Genomic DNA, 14,208 nt, shown 5'->3' on the forward strand with positions numbered 1-14,208 from the left:
CTCGTAGGTTTTCATAAAAACCCTATAAGATGTTCTTGAGGCTCCGTCACGGGCACCCCGCCATACTCGCTCTAGCCGTCTGAGGTCCCGCTTCATTTTCTGCATCTCCTCGGTAAACCAGGGAGCCCGGTTTCTGCAGGGTCGCAGAGGGCGCTTAGGTGCGATCTCATCGATGGCTGCCAGGAGCTGGATATTCCAGCCCTCAACAAGCTCAGTCAATGAGTCGCCAGGGGGAGCAAGGTCCTGCAAGGCTTGACAGAATCTATCAGGGTCCATCAGCCTCTGTGGGCGAGCCCAAATCGGCTCGCCACCTAAGCAGGGTGGGGGTGGAAAGTCAATCCTGGCTTTCAGAGCGTAGTGATCAGACCATGGCACCTTCATCAAAGGAGACATGATCACATCTATACCTACACCAAAGATCAAATCCAGCGTGTGGCCTGCTTGATGTGTGGGGCCCGAAACAAACTGGGAGAGCCCTAGTGTCGCCATGGAAGACACCAGGTCCAGAGCCTGTGAGGAGGGAGTGGCATCAGCATGGATGTTGAAGTCCCCCAATACCAATAGGTTAGGGAACTCCAAGGCCCAGCCGGCCACCGCCTCCAGCAGGCCTGACAGGGTTGCTGCTGGTGCGCTAGGTGGCTGGTACACCAGCCAGACAGCCAAGCTCACCTCAGAGCCCCACACTAGGCCAACACATTCAATGCCGGGGATCGATGGCGATGGTAGAGCCCTGAAAGAACAATCTTCCCGGATTAATAATGCCACCCCTCCCCCAGGCCCACAATCCGTGACTGGTGGAGGACGGAGAAACCCAGGGGTGCCATCTCTCGTACGGTAACAGTTTCCCCTTCGCGCACCCAGGTCTCCGTCACACAAGCCAGGTTGACCCCCTGCGAGGTAAAGAAATCTGTCAGGGTAGCGGTTTTGTTGCCTATAGACCTGGCATTGCACAACACCAGTGACGGAGGTGAGTAATCCTGCTCACCCTTCCCTCATCCCTCGGGATGGGGGGCAGATTCGAAGGGGTACGAGCATATCCGTATCTCGATCCCCTTCGCCTATAACATCTGCCCCCACTGCCATACCTCCCTCGCCCCTCCACAGTAGCAATCCCAAGCCTCATACTAGCCTCCATTTACAAAATAGAAAAACAAAACAAAACAAAAACAATTATACCAAAACAAAACCAATCCCCACCCCACTCAATATCCAACCCCAAACCAAAATAAAACGGAACAAAATAAAAATAGATAAATAAAAACCACTGCTCACGGCGGTACAACCAAGTAAAAAGTAAAAACACCTTTAAAACACTTTAAAATATATAAAAACATTTTTAACATATGCTGCAGCAGCACCAGTATCCTTAAAGCTGTGGTAGTGGTGAGTGTGGGCCCCGCCCCCTAGGCCTGGTGGAATTAGCCTGAGGAGGGAGCGGCCTTCCCCAACACTCACGGTGCAGCAGCAGCAGCGGTGTCCCAGTGCCTTAATGAGGCCTCTTAAAGCTGTGGCGGAGGTGAGTCTGGGCCCCACCCCCTAGGCCAGGTGGAATTAGCCTGAGGAGGGAGCAGCCTTCCCCAACACTCACGGTGCAGCACTCACACATCATAGCCAGGGGCACAGCCTGCACCACAAAAATTACAGATCCATGGCTTCCTGGCCACTCCATGGCCAAAAAACATGGTCCTGAAGTATGGATCCTCATGGATCCTCACACCTTTTGCATTAGGCCACACCTAACTCACCGTCAAATCACACATCATAGCCAGGGGCACAGCCTGCAGCACAAAAAAATAGGATCCAAGGCTATCTGGCCATACTATGGCCCAAAACATGGTTTCGAACCACGGATAATTATGGATCCTCACGCTTTTTGCATTTGGCCAACCCAAAGTCACTGTCAATTCGCACATCATCGCCAGGGGCACAGCTTGCACCTCAAAAACTCGGATCCACGGCTTTCTGGTCATACCATGGCCCAAAAACGTGGTTCTGAAGTACGCATTCTCATGGATCCTCACACCTTTTGCAGTGGACCATCCCAAACTCACCTTTTGCATTGGACCATCCCAAACTACTGGGACGCGGGTGGCACTGTGGGTAAAACCTCAGTGCCTAGGACTTGCCGATTGTATGGTTGGCGGTTCGAATCCCCGCGGCGGGGTGAGCTCCCGTCGTTCGGTCCCAGCTTCTGCCCACCTAGCAGTTCAAAAGCACTCTTAAGTGCAAGTAGATAAATAGGTACCGCTTTATAGCGGAAGGTAACGGCGTTTCCGTGTGCTGCGCTGGTGCTGGCTCACCAGCTGCAGCTTCGTCACGCTGGCCACGTGACCTTCGGACGGTGTCTTCGGACGGCGCCAGCTCACGGCCTCTAGAGTGAGATGAGCATGCAACCCTAGAGTTGGACACGACTGGCCCGTACAGGCAGGGGTACCTTTACCTTTTTATTCCAAACTCACCGTCAAATAACACTTCATAGCCAGGGGCACAGCCTGCACCACAAAAAACACGGATCCACGGCTTCCTGGAAACTCCATGTCCCCAACACGGGGTTCTGAAGCACGGATCCTCATGGATGCTCATGTTTTTTCAATTGGGCCACCCCTAACTCACAGTCAAATCACATATCATGTCCACGGCTTCCTGGAAACTCCATGTCCCAAAAACGTGGTTCTGAAGCACGGATCCTCATGGATCCTCACAATTTTTGCATTGGATGGAGCACTCCAAACTCACCGTCAAATCACATGTCATAGCCAGGGACACTTGTTGTTGTTGTTGTTGTTTAGTTGTTTAGTCATGTCCGACTCTTCGTGACCCCATGGACCAGAGCACGCCAGGCACTTCTGTCTTCCACTGCCTCCCACAGTTTGGTCAAACTCATGCTGGTAGCTTTGAGAACACTAGCCAACCATCTCGTCCTCTGTCGTCCCCTTCTCCGTGTGCCCTCCATCTTTCCCAACATCAGGGTCTTTTCCAGGGAGTCTTCTCTTTTCATGAGGTGGCCAAAGTATTGGAGCCTCAGCTTCACGATCTGTCCTGTCAGTGAGCACTCAGGGCTGATTTCCTTAGGAATGGATAGGTTTGATCTTCTTGCAGTCCCTTAAACATGGTTTTGAAGTATGGATCCTCATGCTGTTTGCATTGGCCCACCCTGAACTAACCATCAAATCACACGTCATATCCAGGAGCACACCCTGCACCAAAAACACACACGGATCTACGGCTTCCTGGGCATACCATGGCCCAAAACTGTGGTTCTGAAGTACGAATCCCCATGGATCCTCATGCCTTTTGCATTGGGGCACCCCTAACTAACCATCAAATCACACATTGAGTCCAGGGGCACAGCCTGCACCTCAAGAAACTAGGACATACGGCTTCCTGGCCACTCCATGGCCCCAAAATCTGGTTCTGAAGTACAGATCCTCATGAATCCTCATGCCTTTTGCATTGGGCTATCCCAAAGTCATTTTCAATTCACACATCATCACCAGGGGCACAGCTTGCACCACCATAAACTCAGATCCAGGGCTACCTGGCAATTCAATGGGGCAAAAACGTGGTTTATGAAGCCCGGATCCTCATGGATTCTCCCGCTTTTTGCATTGGGCCATCCCAAAGTCACTGTCAATTCACACATCATCACCAGGGGCACAGCCGGCACCTCAAAAAAACTAGGATCCACAGCTTTCTGGCCATGCCATGGCCCCAAACGTGGTTACGAAACACAGATCCTCATGGATCCTCACACTTTTTGCATTTGGCCACACTAACTCACTGTCAAATCATGTACATTTCCTGTACATGGGCACAGCCTGCACGAGAAAAAACTAGGATCCACGGCTTCCTGGAAATACCATTTTCCAAAAACATGTTTTTTAAGCATGTATTCTAATGGATCCTCATGCCTTTTCAATTTGGCCATCCCAAACTCACCGTGAAATCACACAACATAGCCAGGGGCACAGCCTGCACCACGAAAAACTCAGATCCACGGCTTCCTGGCCACTCCATTCCCCAAAACCATGGCTCTAAAGTACAGATCTTCAAGGTTCCTTTTGTTTTTTTGCATTGGGCCACACCAATTCACCGTCAAATCACACATCATAGTCAGGGGCACAGCCTGCAGCACAATAAACTCGGATCCATGGCTTACTGATCATACCATGGCCCAAAAACATGTTTTTGAAGCATGGATCCTCATGCTGTTTGCATTGGCCCACCCTTAACTAACCATCAAATCACACATCATGTCCAGGAGCACAGCCTGCACCAAAAAAACACACGGATCTACGGCTTCCTGGCCATACCATGACCCAAAACTGTGGTTCTGAAGTACGGTTCCCCATGGATCCTCATGCCTTTTGCATTGGGCCACCCCTAACTCACAGTCAAATCACACATCGAGTCCAGGGGCACACCCTGCACCTCAAAAAACTAGGACACACGGCTTCCTGGCCAGTCCATGGCCCAAAAAACTGGTTCTGAAGTACAGATCCTCATGGATCCTCTCACTTTTTGCATTGGGCCTACACAAACTCACTGTCAAATCACACATCATAGCCAGGGGCACAGCCTGCACCCCGAAAAACTAGGATCCAGGCCTTTCTGGCCATAGCATGCCCCAAAAACATGGTTTTGAAGCATGGATCTCCATGGATCCTCATGCTTTATGCACTGGGCCACCCCTGACTCACTGTAAAATCACACATCATGCCCAGGGGCACAGCCTGCACGCCAAAAAACTCAGATCCACGGCTTCCTGGCCACTCCATTGCCCAAAACCATGGCTCTGAAGTACGGATCTTCAAGGTTCCTCTTCCTTTTTGCATTGGGCCACCCCAACTCACCGTCAAACCACACATCAAGTCCAGGGGCACAGACTGCACCTCAAAAAACTGGGATCCAAGGCTTCCTGGCCAGTCCATGGCCCAAAAAAAATGGTTCTGAAGTACAGATCCTCATACATCCTCACACCTTTTGCATTGGACCACCCCTAACTCACTGTCAAATCACACATCATAGCCAGGGACACAGCCTGCACCAAAAAAAACCTAGGATCCACGGCTTTCTCACCACACAATGGCCCAATAAACATGGTTTTGAAGCATGGATCCTCATGGATCCTCACGCTTTTTACATTGGGCCATCCAAAACTCACTGTCAAATCACACATCATGTCCAGGGGCACCCCATGCACCACAGAAAACTAGGATCCAAGGCTTCCTGGCCACTCCATAGTCCAAAAATGTGGCCTAGAATCATAGATCCTCATACATCCTCATGCTTTTTGCATTGGGCCACCCCTAGCTCACTGTCAAATTACACATCAAGTCGAGGGGCACAGCCTGCATGTCAAAAAACTAGGATCCACCGCTTCCTGATCATACCATGGCCCCAAACCATGGTTTTGAAGCATGGATCCTCATGCATCCTCATGCTTTTTGCATTGGGTCACCCGTAACTCACCGTCACATAGCAAATCAAGTCAAGGGGCACAGCCTGCACCTCAAAAATCTGGTTCTGAAGTACAGATCCTCATGGATCCTCTCACTTTTTGCATTGGGCCAACCCTAAATCACCGTCAAATCACACATCAAGTCCAGGGGCACAGCCTGCACCTCAAAAAACTAGGATCCAAGGCTTTCTGGCCATACCATGGCCCAAAAACATGGTTTTGAAGCATGGATCCTCATGGATCCTCATGCTTTTTGCATTAGGCCACCCCTAACTCACAGCTATTATTAGCGGTGCTAATAACAAGGCCAGTGGAAGTGATGGTATTCCAGCTGAACTATTTAAAATTTAAAAAGATGATGCTGTTAAGGTGCTACACTCAATATGCCAGCAAGTTTGGAAAACTCAGCAGTGGCCAGAGGATTGGAGAAGATCAGTCTACATCCCAAACCCAAAGAAGGGCAGTGCCAAAGAATGCTCCAACTACCGCACAATTGCACTCATTTCACACGCTAGCAAGGTTATGCTTAAAATTCTACAAGGAAGGCTCAAGCAGTATGTGGACCGAGAGCTCCCAGAAGTGCAAGCTGGATTTCAAAGGGGCAGAGGAACCAGAGACCAAATTGCAAACATGCGCTGGATTATGGAGAAAGCTAGAGAGTTCCAGAAAGACATCTACTTCTGCTTCATTGACTATGCAAAAGCCTTTGACTGTGTCGACCACAGCAAACTATGGCAAGTTCTTAAAGAAATGGCAGTGCCTGATCACCTCATCTGTCTCCTGAGAAATCTCTATGTGGGAAACTACAGTTAGAACTGGATATGGAACAACTGATTGGTTCAAAATTGGGAAAGGAGTACGACAAGGCTGTATATTGTCTCCCTGCTTATTTAACTTATATGCAGAATTCATCATGCGAAAGGCTGGGCTGGATGAATCCCTAGCCGGAATTAAGATTGCCGGAAGAAATATCAACAACCTCAGATATGCAGATGACACAACCTTGATGGCAGAAAGTGAGGAGGAATTAAAGAACCTTTTAATGAGGGTGAAAGAGGAGAGCGCAAAATATGGTCTGAAGCTCAACATCAAAAAAACGAAGATCATGGCCACTGGTCCCATCACCTCCTGGCAAATAGAAGGGGAAGAAATGGAGGCAGTGAGAGATTTTACTTTCTTGGGCTCCATGATCACTGCAGATGGTGACAGCAGCCACGAAATTAAAAGACGCCTGCTTCTTGGGAGAAAAGCAATGACAAACCTAGACAGAATCTTAAAAAGCAGAGACATCACCTTGCCAACAAAGGTCCGTATAGTTAAAGCCATGGTTTTCCCAGTAGTGATGTATGGAAGTGAAAGCTGGACCATAAAGAAGGCTGATCGCCTCTTTTGAGGTGAAGAGAGCAGCGAGATTGAGAAGCTGGCACCACGGAAAGCCATTTGTCTGCCCCCAGGAAAGCGCAGTCCCAGGCTTGAATGCTGCAGCGATTGATTCTCAAACACTAAGAAACCCGAATTTAATTGGATTATCGGTGATAAGAGGATAAGAGGATTTGAACAATTTGGGAGCAGCGATGTTCAAAAGGAGGCCAGCCTCGCCTGGAGTCTAATTCATATGCAAAGACTACCCGCAGAGCGGAAAGAAACAGTGAGTTACCTCAAACGGAATATTTATCCTTTGTTTTATTTACAAAAGACACTTACCTAATTAAAGAACGCGGATTGGAGTTTGGAAGGGGTAAAACCTGGAGTAAGAACGTTTTATTTGTATTTTTGGTGGGCCTCTGAGATCGCAGGCAGAGGAAACTTCCAAGTAAGTTTTTACTTTCGATTTTAAAAAGAACTGTGTAGTAAACTTCTTCGAAGCCCTCCTTTGATATATATATATATTTGGGGGGGGGGGTTGGTCTGTGCCAAAGCAGTGATATGAAGAAGTGAAGAAATTAAAATTAAAATAGACTGAACTGTTAATTTTGTTAAGTTGGTTAACTGAAATTGGAAAATAAGGAGCAGAGGGAAGATATTTACTTACCCCCTCCTCCTGCTTCTGGCTTTTGAAGACACTGAAAAAAACAGAGAATCGCCATTCTCTTCCTTTCTTCTTTGTTTTTCTTGTTTTTCTTCTTGGGTTACCTCTTCTTTTTGAGATGCTAAATTTCTTTTTGGGATATTAGATCATTTTTATAAAATAAAAATCCTTTGTTCCCTCTCCTCTCTGTCCATCTCTGCTGATCCCTTATTTTTTTATAACTGCTTTGTTTTGGTTTAGCTTGAGTTTAGTGGTGCTTAGAGATCTGTGTCTTTCTCTCTGCCTCTGTTAACCCTTTCCTTACCCAGTTAACCCTTCCCTCACTCTATGTTGTGTATTTTTAAATATAATCTCTAAGATATTTTGGTGTCATCTGTTTTACTTTCTGAGTTGGTTTTGTTACCCTGAGTCTCTAGTTGTTTACTCTATCACTTTCTTAATCTTTTATTACTCTTGGTACTATTTTATTCCCCTTTCTCCATTTGATGGACTTTATTTCTTTGGACGTTATAAATTTCGATTGTGGATTAGCCAAGCAAGTGGCAAGAAAATTAAACTTCTTTTTTAAAATTTGATGCTATAACTGAGAGTGAGGATTATTAAGAAATGTCCCATTCACAGAAAAAGGGTGGTGAAGGGGCAACACCTGGAGAAAGAAGAGGGTTAAAACAAGAGCTAGAACTGAAAGGAGATATTGTAAAGATGCTTGCAGAGATAAAGAAAGACATTAAGCAAAGTGAGAAAAATCTAGAGGCAAGGTTGGAACAGATGGACAAAAAAATTGATATGACAGTTAATGAATTGAAAGGACAAATGAAGGAGCTGACAAAAAGAACACAGAGTTTAGAAGAGGGATTGAAAAGAACAAAATTAGAGATGAGGGAGGTTAAAAGGGAGGAAGAGAAGGTGAGAGCTGAAGTTTCAGAAATTAATAAGACACAAGAAGATATTTGGGACGCGATTGCCATGAATGACCTGAGGCAGAGAGACCGAAATTTGAGGTTGAGATCAGCGCCTGAGGTACAAGGGGAGAATTTAAGGGAGAAATTGACATTAGAAATTGCACAATGGTTAGGTATGGAAGTGGAAGAGGTTAGGAAAACGATTCAGACTTCCGGGTTAGCGCTCCGTGGAAATTAGGGTCTGGCTGCCACGGCGAAGGCGGAGACCCACTAAAAACCACAGGTGGGAGAAGCCTGTGGACGTGGGATTCAGCTGGCACCTTTTGCGCCTCCCCTACTTGCGGGGAAACCCAGTTTCGGGAATCTGGAGCGATGTGGGGTGAGCAGCGCGGTGCTTTGAATCGACTGCTTCTTTCACGGAGTGAAGCCGCATTGCTGTTGCCGGAGAGCGCTGACTTTTTCCTGTGGACAATTAGACTTTAAACAACTACCCGTGAGTAGAACAGAAAATTGGATCGTTAAACATCTTAATTTGGCACCGAAACGGGAAGGTTTCAAACAGGAAGTCCGCCTTCCTCTTTTGTAAATAGATTGAAGCAAAGACGTTGCAAGCTAAAGTCTTGGAAAGCCTTTTGTAAAGGATTAAATCTCCATCGGTTAAAATTACTAAACCCCCCTTGGAAGCAGGAGAAGAGGGGGGAAATTTTAGATCGCCTAAGCCTGCAGGAGAGAGAGTGAAGAAAGATAAATTACCACCGTTTTGAACCTGGGAACGGGCTGCCAGTAAGATCGACGTTTTGGGAAAGTTCATTGACTGTGAATAAAACGTATGTTGACAGATAGTTAAATAAGAGAAATATATTGTTTCCATTGTTTCCTTTTGCACTTAAAAAGGAGCAAAAGTAACTGGAAATTGAAATTAACTTTGTTGCTGGATCTGCGTTTAAAAGGACGGATACAAATAGAAATTGTTTCCTCTAGAGGGAGCTTTTGAAACTGTTGTAGGAGTGGAGCTGGGGGATTTTCCAGCTGCAGAGATTAAAGACCGGGAGAATCAGAGATTGACCTTGGACAAGAATGTCGACAGAAGAAGCCTTAGTGATTGCATTTTGCAAGACAAGTGCTTTATTGGAACAGCTTCATGAGAAGATGGATGTGATGACTATTAAAATTGATAATTTGGGACAAAAAATGACTGATTTGGGACAAAAAGTGAATACCTATACAGAAACTACTCAGGAATCGATTCAGGAATCTACTTTGACATGGCAAGCTGTGGAGAAGATGAGGGAGAAAGCTGTTGTTGAATCTCAAGTAACACAAGTGGAGAGAGCCCCAGCCTTACAGAGGCAATTTGATGAATGTAAGCTGTTGCCTTTTACGATTGAATTTAGAGAAAGCCAGATTTGGAGGGATGGAGTCCCGCTTGGATTGGAGAAGGAAAGTTGGATAGATCCCCTTATGCAGGGATGTTCTGGCTTTTGGGATCTGGATTTGGGTCAGGGGGAGATCGGAGTTGTGGGGGCCTTTACCTTCGGAGGGATTTTGAAACACGCTCTGAAATATCTTTTGGACTTTAGTTCTGACTATGGAGAATGGGCTGACCTGTCGAGAAGGAATAAAGACATTGTTAGGTTGGAGTTTCCCCGAGATCTACTCCTCAGTGCCAAAGGAAGGAAATTAAGAACAAGATCAGCAGAAGATAAAGTAAAGTGCATGTATAAATATGAAGAAGATCTGCAGAAGGGACACAGAAAAGAGTTAAGAGCCTCGGACAGAAGATCACCAGGTTGATGGACCATATGGAATTGATAGAAAGGACTGACAGAATCCGAGACCAGGGAGAAGAGACGGTGGAAGAAGATTGGAGAAAAGTTTAAAATTTATTTAGAGAAATATTGTAAAATTAATGAGTGTTAGAAAAATGTTGGAATGAAATTACATGGCTTTAGTAGAAACGTTATAAGGAGTTAAGTATAAATAAGCTTTAGAGTTTTAATGGTAAGATAAGGTTAAAATAAATTAAGACAATTAAATGACAGAAAACTGAAAGATGGAAAGGATTTGCTGAAATAATAACTAGAACACAAAAAAGGGAGGTGTGAGGAGGTCGATGAAACAAGTTAATGAAGGACAAAGATATGGAAATATTGGATGTGTTTTTAATTGTTTTTGCTTTTGTTTTTGTTTTGATGTTTTGATGTCTTTTTTGTTTTTTATGTATTGTAATGTATTGATTTGTATTGTTTACTTTTTCTCTTTCTCTTTTTTTTACTTCTTTCTGTAATATTTAAACTTTTAATAAATATTATTATTATTATTTTTAAAAAAGGAAAATGATTCAAAATGTATTTCGGATTAAGACAAGATCGGCCAGAGCAAATAAATTTCCAGGCGATTGTCTAATTATTTTTAAAGATACAGAAATAAAGAATTTGATACTACAGAAAAATAGAGAAAAAAGATTGATAATCGATGGAAATTTCATTATTTATTTTTAGGGACGTTCCACTTCGCTTGTTGAAAAAACAAGATCCTTTCAAACCATTGACACAAATTTTGAGGAAAACCAAATTGAATTTAAATGGGAATTTCCAGTGGGGATCTCCTTTTTTTACAAAGGGAAAAAGTTTAACTCACAAACCCAGACGAAACACAGAAGTTCATGAGAAGATACAAGGAACTGGGATGAGAAGAAGAAGCAGCTAGAGCTGGAGCGGGGGTAGGATTGGGAGTCCGGCGGGGGCGGGGGGAGGGGAGAGGGATTGGAAGGAGGAATTAGGAGACAGAGAAGAAGAGGAACAGGAAGAGGAAGAAGAAGAGGAACAGGGAAAAGAAGAAGTAGAAGAACAGATTTAAGATCTTAATTTATTGGACTTACAAAGAAAGATGGCGTTGAAATTATGGACTTGGAATATTAATGGGAGTAACGATTAAAAAAACGCAATAAAATTGAACAGTGTTTGAAGAGGAAGTATTTGGATATTATTTGTTTACAAGAGACTCATGTGGCGAGAAGACATAGAAAGGTATTAATCAATAAGAAGTTAGGAAACGAATTTATTTCATCAGACAGAAGCAAGTTGAGAGGGGTGGTGTTGTACATAAAAAACAAATTGGAAGCTCAACAGATTTTTAAAGATGAAGAAGGTAGGGTTATGGCAGTTCAAATCAAATGGCAAGGCGAAAAACTGATAGTAGTCGGGATTTATGCACCTAATGGAAATAAAGCTGATTTCTATAAAGAATTGGAAGAAAAGCTATTGGAATCCATGGATCAGAAAATCATAATAATGGGGGATATGAACGGAGTGGTGTCAATGGAAATGGATAGACTAAGAGCAAGTGGGAAAGTTAAAGAAGGGAAATTACCTAAAACTTTTTTTCGATGAGTGAGAACTGTAACTTGATAGATGCTTGGAGATTAAGATACCCATTAGAAAAACAATTCACTTACCACTCAGAAGCGAACCAGTCAATGTCAAGAATCGATCAGATTTGGGTCTCTAGTGAACTAACACCAAGAATTTCCAAAACTGAAATACAGCCAAAGGTATTGTCGGATCACAATGCACTAAAATGTGTTATAAAAGGAATAGAAGAAAAATCCTTTCGATGGAGAATAAATGAAAGTCTTTTGGATGATCAGAAAATAATAGAAAAAGCACGTAAGAACTTAACAGACTATTTCATGAATAATTGCAATAAAGGTACGAAAATTAATATGGTATGGGATGCCAGCAAAGCGGTGATGCGGGGTTTCTTTATTCAGCAAAATACGATTAAAAACAAATTTAGAGAAAAAGGGAGGAAAGAAATTTTAAAACAAATAATGGAAAATGAGAAGAGCTTAATCGAAAAACCAAACAATTTGAAAATAAAGCAAAACATTAAAATATTACAAACAGAATTTGCAATGATAACAAATAAAGAAGTAGAATGGAACATTAAAAGAATGAGACAGAAAAATTTTGAGTTTGCAAACAAATCTGGAAAATGGTTGGCAGGGCAAATTAAGAAAAGAAAGGAACAGAATACAATCAATAAAATCAGAGTAGATGGAAAGTGTAATGGTTCTAGGGGTTGCTCGTGCGTAAGCCGGTGCAAACACCTGGCTGGATTGCCTGAGTGAACCTTTTCTGTCCGGACAGCCACTCACCCGTGGCTGTCTCAGTCGCTGGCAGAATCCGTCAGTGGGCGTTTCTTAAACTTCTTCCACCAAAGAAGCTCTTTGACGCCTAGTCTCCTCCTACTCTCTCTGTGCGAAAGCCTTCTGTGAAGGAGGGCGTAGGCAGCGGAGGACCCCTACTCTCCCCGCTGGTCCCCGGCAAGGAGTCATGGGACCGCCTCGCCGCTTCCCCCATCTGCCCCCCTTCTCCACTGGTGCTATGCTGATTCTCTTCCCCAGAAGATGGGCTGCCTCTCCCAATCCCGGGACGCTCTCCGGAATCCCTCTGGATTTTGCTCTCTCCCTCCGGCACTGATGGCAGTTCCCTGACATCCACCTCCTCCTCAGGACCCCACCCCCACCCCTGGCGCGATTTTCCGGTACAGCCTCCTTTCTCTCCTCGGTCGACGATGCGGGGAATCCCCTGAAGGAACTGTCATCATCTTCTGAGGATTCAAAACCAGCCTCCCATCCGCTCCGACTTCTCCCCGCTGGTTGAACCTCCCAGTCTGATCCTTCTCCCTCGGACACCTCCCCTCCCTCCTCTTCGGAGGCAGGGAAACCCACAAAGTCCCCTTCGTCGTCTGTGGGTCCAAATTCTTCCTCCCAGAATCTAGCTAATGGTTTGGGCTTTTCCGGGAACAAACCGTGGAATTCTTCCACCAGATACCCGTCAGTGATTGATTCAGCCGGGACCCAAGTGTTTTCAGACCTAGGTTCCCCCTCCCAGGCTACCAAGTACTCTACCTGGCGACCTTGCCACTGTGAGGAGAACCTGAGCTTACAGGGTTAAACAGCTCAGAGTGTACGCCCTGCCTACTGTTGGGAGGGAGGAACTTCTGCGTCATATCCGAGAGCCTCCAGCCTTTGTTTTCTCTCTACTTTCGCTTTTGAGGAGAGAGGACGTGTTTTTCACAATGCTGTTCGCTGTGATAGAGAATGGATAGTCTGCTGTAAATAAAACTGCTTTTAGCTGCTAAGATCCTGAGTGGACTTTATTTAAGCACACTGAAGAATGCACTGGAGTTTTGAAGCTTTCTCTTACCGCTGCTGATCTCTGCTTTTGCTCAGAGCATCAGAATGTGGACTTTGGAATGCAGAGGCCTGGCAAGAGCTACGCAGCCGAAGCGGGCTGGACACCAGGATTTATCTGAGCAATAAATCTTTCTTTAAGAGGTTATGGACGACAGTTACTGCAATTAGAGGAAGCTGCTTTGAAGCCTGCTTTGAAGTGCTGTGTGCTTTAAAAAGGCTGAGAAAGCTGAGAAGCTGCTGTTTTTGCTGCCGGAAGGAAAAAGACCTGCTTTGAGGCTTTGCCTGGGAGAAAAGCAGGGGAACTGGCTGCAATGCTGTGTGCTGCAAAGAGCCACTGGAGGCCTCTCCTTTGAAGCTGGCTGGTACGCGTGAGTACTTCATAGCCCCAATGGGAGCACTGGGGGAGGAGATGGCTGAGCTCCAGGACTTTTATGATGTCCCGTTTGAAAAGCTCACAACCCAGTCCTGGGATATCTGGGTTAGGAGAGTAAGGGGGTGGTTTTTGGCCACAGGGCTCTGGAGTATAGCCCAGAAGGAGCCAGCCCCACCCATGCCAGTTGCTGCTGAAGATGGCGCAGCAGACCTGGAGGCTGCTTTGCTGGAAGATAGAGAG

The 14,208-nt window shown here is 45.4% G+C and overlaps 1 long non-coding RNA gene across 1 annotated transcript in view; it reads left to right on the plus strand.

Annotated features, from left to right (window-relative positions):
- Positions 1-13,540, plus strand: part of LOC310697754 — a 91,413-nt gene extending 77,873 nt beyond the window's left edge. The window contains exon 2 of the long non-coding RNA XR_014521196.1: positions 13,330-13,540. This is a non-coding gene — a long non-coding RNA (uncharacterized lncRNA). The remainder of the gene's footprint in view (positions 1-13,329) is intronic.
- Positions 13,541-14,208: the final 668 nt, after the last annotated feature.

The sequence above is a fragment of the Podarcis liolepis genome (genome assembly GCF_965112155.1).
Source record: "Podarcis liolepis genome assembly, chromosome: W".
Taxonomy (NCBI): domain Eukaryota; kingdom Metazoa; phylum Chordata; class Lepidosauria; order Squamata; family Lacertidae; genus Podarcis; species Podarcis liolepis.